The sequence below is a fragment of the Tarenaya hassleriana genome, unplaced genomic scaffold (assembly GCF_000463585.1).
Source record: "Tarenaya hassleriana unplaced genomic scaffold, ASM46358v1 Cleome4, whole genome shotgun sequence".
Taxonomy (NCBI): Eukaryota; Viridiplantae; Streptophyta; class Magnoliopsida; order Brassicales; family Cleomaceae; genus Tarenaya; species Tarenaya hassleriana.
The window spans coordinates 3,225,280-3,230,988 of NW_010966881.1; the positions used below are offsets into that span (position 1 = coordinate 3,225,280).

General features: G+C 35.3%; 1 protein-coding gene across 1 annotated transcript in view; it reads left to right on the forward strand.

Annotated features, from left to right (window-relative positions):
• The first annotated feature begins 5,296 nt into the window (after positions 1-5,296).
• Positions 5,297-5,709, forward strand: part of LOC104823706 — a 3,071-nt gene continuing 2,658 nt past the window's right edge. Inside the window, exon 1 of the mRNA XM_010555394.2 lies at positions 5,297-5,419. The gene's annotated coding sequence lies outside the window, so the exon portion shown is untranslated. The remainder of the gene's footprint in view (positions 5,420-5,709) is intronic.

The window sequence follows — 5,709 nt, forward strand, 5'->3', positions numbered from 1 at the left end:
GTTATCTTCGCAAGGACGAAATAGATCTTTTTCAACATTTAGGGATCTACAAACCATTGGGGTGCTCAACGGATTTGATTTATCCATGTTAAAACGCCTCAGAATTGTTTTTGGTATAGTTGGACTGATGAACAAGTATTCCACTAGGAAGATGTTCTATTTGTAGTCCAAGACAAAACTTTGTTCGTCCCAAATCTTTCATCTCAAATTCTCCTTTGAGATAACTTCGAGCGTTTTCAATTTCCGTTGGAGTCCCAATTATGTTTAGATCATCCACATACACCGCTATAATCGCAAAGTCGCTAGCTGTTTTCTGGATGAATACGCATGGGCAAATGGGGTTATTAACATATCCCTTTTTCAGCAGACATTCACTTAAGCGATTATACCACATACGTCCAGATTGTTTTAATCCGTATAAGGATTGTTGTAATTTGATCGCATACATTTCCTTGGATCTTGAGTTTAATGTCCCCGGTATTCTCAATCCTTCAGGAATTTTCATGTATATGTCATTTTCTAATGACCCATATAAATATGCTGTGACAACATCCATGAGGTACATTTCCAAATTCTTGGAAGTTGTCAAACTTATCAAATATCTGAACGTAATCGCACCCATGACTGGAGAATACGTTTCCTCATAATCTACCCCAGGTCTTTGAGAGAAACCTTGTGCGACAAGACGTGCTTTATATCTCATAATTTCATTATTTTCATTTCTCTTTCGCACAAACACCCATCTGCATCCAACTGGTTTTACACCGTCAGGGGTTTGGATAATGGATCCAAATACTTTTCTTTTATTTAATGAGTCTAATTCTACTTCCATAGCTTCTTTCCATTTTATCCAATCATGTCTCCTTTGACATTCAAATACCGACATCGGTTCTGGATCTTCACTATCATTTTCGATTTTCTTAGATACAGAGAAAGAGAATATTCCATTACTGTCGTCTATCTCATTTCTTACCAACATCTTTCCATTATGGATGTAGTTGATGGAAATCTCATTGTCTTCTGCATTCTGAAGACCATTTTCATCATTTTGATATTCAGTATCTTTTTCCTCATTCGGTTCTTTTGGATCAATCTGAGTACTATCATCAGTCTCAGTTTTCTTTCTTTTTCGTGGATTTCTATCTTTAGAACCGGGTGGTCTTCCACGTTTCAACTGTGCCATAGACTCATTTGAAATTCTTTTCTCCCCCTGATCCTTTGGTATTTCTATCCGAGCGGGTACATTCACGGCTGGTATATATGATTTTGTCACCCGTATTGTATCTGTGAATCCATCTGGCAATCGATTTGCAACATTTTGTAAATGTATGATCTTTTGTACCTCAAGATCACATTGTTTTGTAGGAGGATCAAGATATAATAATGATTCTGTTTTCCACCTCAAATCTTGTGAGGCTTGTATCATTCCTCCCCCTAACGTCGGGAATTCATCCTCACGAAAATGACAATCAGCAAAACGAGCTGTAAACATATCACCCGTTTGTGGTTCAAGATATCGAATGATTGAGGGTGAATTATATCCAACGTAAATACCCAATCGTCGTTGTGGACCCATTTTTGTACGTTGTGGTTGAGCTATTGGTACATATACCGCACAACCAAATACTCTAAGATGAGATATATTTGGTTCATTTCCAGTTGCCAATTGCACTGGAGAATATTTATGATATGCACTCGGTCGGATTTGAATCAGTGCTCCAGCATGTAAAATAGCATGCCCCAAACAGAAATCGGAAGTTTTGTTTTCATCATCAATTGTCGAGCAATAAGTTGGAGTCGCTTAATTAATGACTCGGCCATACCATTTTTTGTATGGACATGGGGAACAGGATGCTCAATCTCAATTCCGAGTGACATACAATAGTCATTGAAAGCTTGAGAAGTGAATTCACCGGCGTTATCAAGCCTCACTTTCTTAATAGGATAATCAGGGAATTGAGCTAGTAGTTTGGTAATTTGAGCAAGAAACCTCGCGAATGCAATATTGCGGGTTGATAATAGACAAACATGTGACCATCTACTTGATGCATCTATCAATACCATAAAGTATCGAAATGGTCCACTCGATGGATGTATTGGTCCACAAATATCCCCATGTATTCGTTCTAAAAATGATGGCAATTCATTTCCGATTTTGACCGATGACGGTCTTATTATCAATTTTCCTTGAGAACATGCGGTACATGTGAGTTCATAAGATTGGAAAATCTTTCCATTTTTCAATGGATGACCATTAGAACTTTCCACAATTCTCCGCATCATTATTGAACCAGGGTGACCCAGTCGATCATGCCAAATCTTGAACACATCTCCAAACCGTGGATTTATCGTAGAATATGATTCAATCATATATATCTTTGTGAAGTATAATCCAGAGGATAATGATGGTAACTTTTCCATCATATGCTTCTTTCCAGCAATTATTGACGTGATACAAAGGTATTCACGATTTTCTTCGCTTATAGTCTCGATATGAAAATTATTTTGGCGAATATCTTTGAAACTCAATAAGTTTCTTTGAGACTTTGGAGCGAATAATGCGCTATTGATCATAATCTTTGTGCCTCTAGGCATCATAAAACTTGCTCTTCCTGAGCCCATGATCATTCTCGCATTTCCAGATATTGTGTTAACACTGGATTCAGTAATATTCAACTCAGAGAAGTATTTCTCATCTTTAAGTATCGTATGAGTCGTAGCACTATTGGCTAGACATATATCCCCCTCATTGATCTTGAATTTCGACATATCTCAAGTCGAATTGATCAATGTGAAAGATACGAAATATTCCTGAAAACAAAGATAAAGATGAAATAGTATACAACACATAAACTAGACGTTAGAGTATAAAATACACTTGGAAATAAAATACATAATGCAACATTCATAATAAACTTCATGTCGATTTTCTCTAGTTGGTCATTTTTCCATCTTCAAGCTGATCAAGGAAATCCGCGATATACAAATATGTTCCATCTCTTTCTTTATTGATGAAATCATCAGGGACACCAGATACAAAATTTTGTCTGGGTATTTCTCCCTTTTTTATCTTTACATGATTGTTGATATCATTCAACAAGATGTTTCGGTATACGACAGGTCTGTGACCAATGATCGTTCATACCACATCGATAACAGATATTATCTCAAACATTGCGGAATCATATTCTCGCACAGACTTAAAGTCTTAGAATCTCAGATCCAGCCAATCATGTTTGGCTCCCGGATGGATCACATATTTCTCATGATCGAAATGATCTCTGAGTGATTCACATAAATCTGAGTGATTCCCATCTTTCATGCGATATTCATCTTTTAGCGCATCATCAAGATGGCGTCGCAGAAATATTATCGCTTTTTCCTTATCAGTTCAGATGTCGCTTGCCCTTTTTCGATTGTTTTGACAATCTTTTCGGCTTTCAGATGCATTTTGGCATCAAATGCCCATATCATATAATTTTTTGCCATAAGCATCGAGGGCAGCGATTTCAAGATTGACCAAATTCGACATATGTATCATATGTAACAACAATAGATATAATCATGAATATATTATCAGGCGGTAATACCGTCCATATTGCATAAAGTACATAGCTAAGGTGACATAGCCATCCATCACAGAAATAATAACATAAATAATGACAGAAATAATATTCATATTTAGGTGGCATAGCCAACCATTACGATAATAATAGCAATATTTGTAAATATTCATAAGAATATTTACAGGTGGCATAGCCAACCATTATGATAATAATAGTAATACTTATAGATATGTATAATGATATTTACAGGTGGCATAGCCAACCATTATGATGATAACACCAATATTTATAAACATTCATATCATTGACTGGTGGCTGAGCCTGCAAAGTCTATATGAATGTAATATAAATATATGTGATTAGTTATATATTAGTGACCGGTGGCTGAGCCTTCCAAGGTCTATATATAATGAAATTGAAGATGAATATAGATAGAGAATCATACATTACCTTTTGTATGATATTTTCTTTTTTACCTCTATGTCGGTAGAGTCTCGTGCTGATAACGTGTTGAAAACGAAAGACGAAAAATAAGGGGGAAATACTCTAGAGAGAGAAAGAACATGATAGAGAGAAGAGAGAGAATGTTCTTCGTATTTCGTATGTTACAAATGAACTACATCACTGACCTATTTATAGAGAAATATAAGGAACTTCGTCATAGTGAAGAAAAGTCAACTTCTTCATAGTGAAGAAGGGTCAGCTTCTTCATAGTGAAGAAGAGCATAAAATGGGTTCCACTAGATAATATGGATCCCACTAGATGTCTACTTGTATATTTACAACAGTCTCAAAATTTTATAAATGGATTATTGATTTTGTATGATGCATTAAACATAGTATTTAAAAACACGCTCTCTCTCTCTCTCCCTCCCTCTCTCACACACACATATATATATATATATATCCAAGTTTAAAACTTTTTCTATTTTTTAACAAATTGTTTTTCACAAATTTTCAGTTATTATCATTGTATCTTTTAATTGGATTTTGGTAGAACTTCATAAAATTAAAATAATTCCCCCAAAAAAATAAAGGTTATTCTAAATTCACAAGATGTACCTTTTAATAAAAATAAAATTAGAAATCTAATTATTTTAACTAAAAACAAGTATTATGGATTAGTACCTTTCAATCCAACATGCCACCATTTTTCATATGCATAACTAGTATATAAATCATATATATTGAAACTTTTAGTTAGAATTTTATATTAAAATGATATTATTTTAAAAAATCAAAATTTATCCTTTAACTAAAATTACTATTTTTCCCTTTCGGAATAGTACTCTTTCTAATTCCTAAAATTTGTAATTTCCCTTAAATAATGTTTTAGAAAACAGAAAGCAACAAAGAAAAACTTTTTTCTTTATATTCACATAATAAAAGAAATTCATAGACATTTTTTTAAGTTAATGGACTTTTTTCCTTCCTTTATTCTCCCTCTAAATTTTTTCTACAACTTTTGTCTTCACATTCACGTAATAAAAATTGTAGACAATTTTTCTCAAGTCCATGGACTTTTTTTCTTCATTTATTATCTTTATTACATTTTTCTGCATTTTTTTTAGAGGGGGAAAAGAAGAGGAACACGTGGCAAAACTGGGGAGAAAGACAGAGGCCGCAAACGCCGCCAAAGGGATGCCACGTAGGCTCGGAATCCGAGGGGGGGAAAACCCGAAAACCCGAATCCAGAGACCTCGGTGCTGGATACAGCCTGTCACCACTCATCTCTCCTCTCTCCCCCCCCCGTTTTTTTGCTCTCTCTCTCTCTCTCGTCGAGTTAGGGTTTGCAGATCTCTTTCTAGCTCAGATCCTCCGTCTCTGCTCCTCGGATTGGGATTGCCCCTCTGGTAAGATTTCCATCGGCCTGCCTTTCGTCTTTTGAATCTGCGTTTTCTGGTTTTTGTTTCTCCCAACTCCAATTTGTATAAATTTTGTTTTTTATCTCGCATTTGATGCTGTCGATATTCTCTTTGGATCTGGAATTGATTTTGTTGTTCTCTGGTTTACGCGTTTATTGTTTCGTTTATTACGGTCCTTGTGATGGAAGAGGATGGAGGGAGAAGAGGAATCTAGTATTTTCTCTGCATATGGTGAGGTCGAAGTTTTTTTTTTTCGTAAGGAGAGAGTATCTGATCGG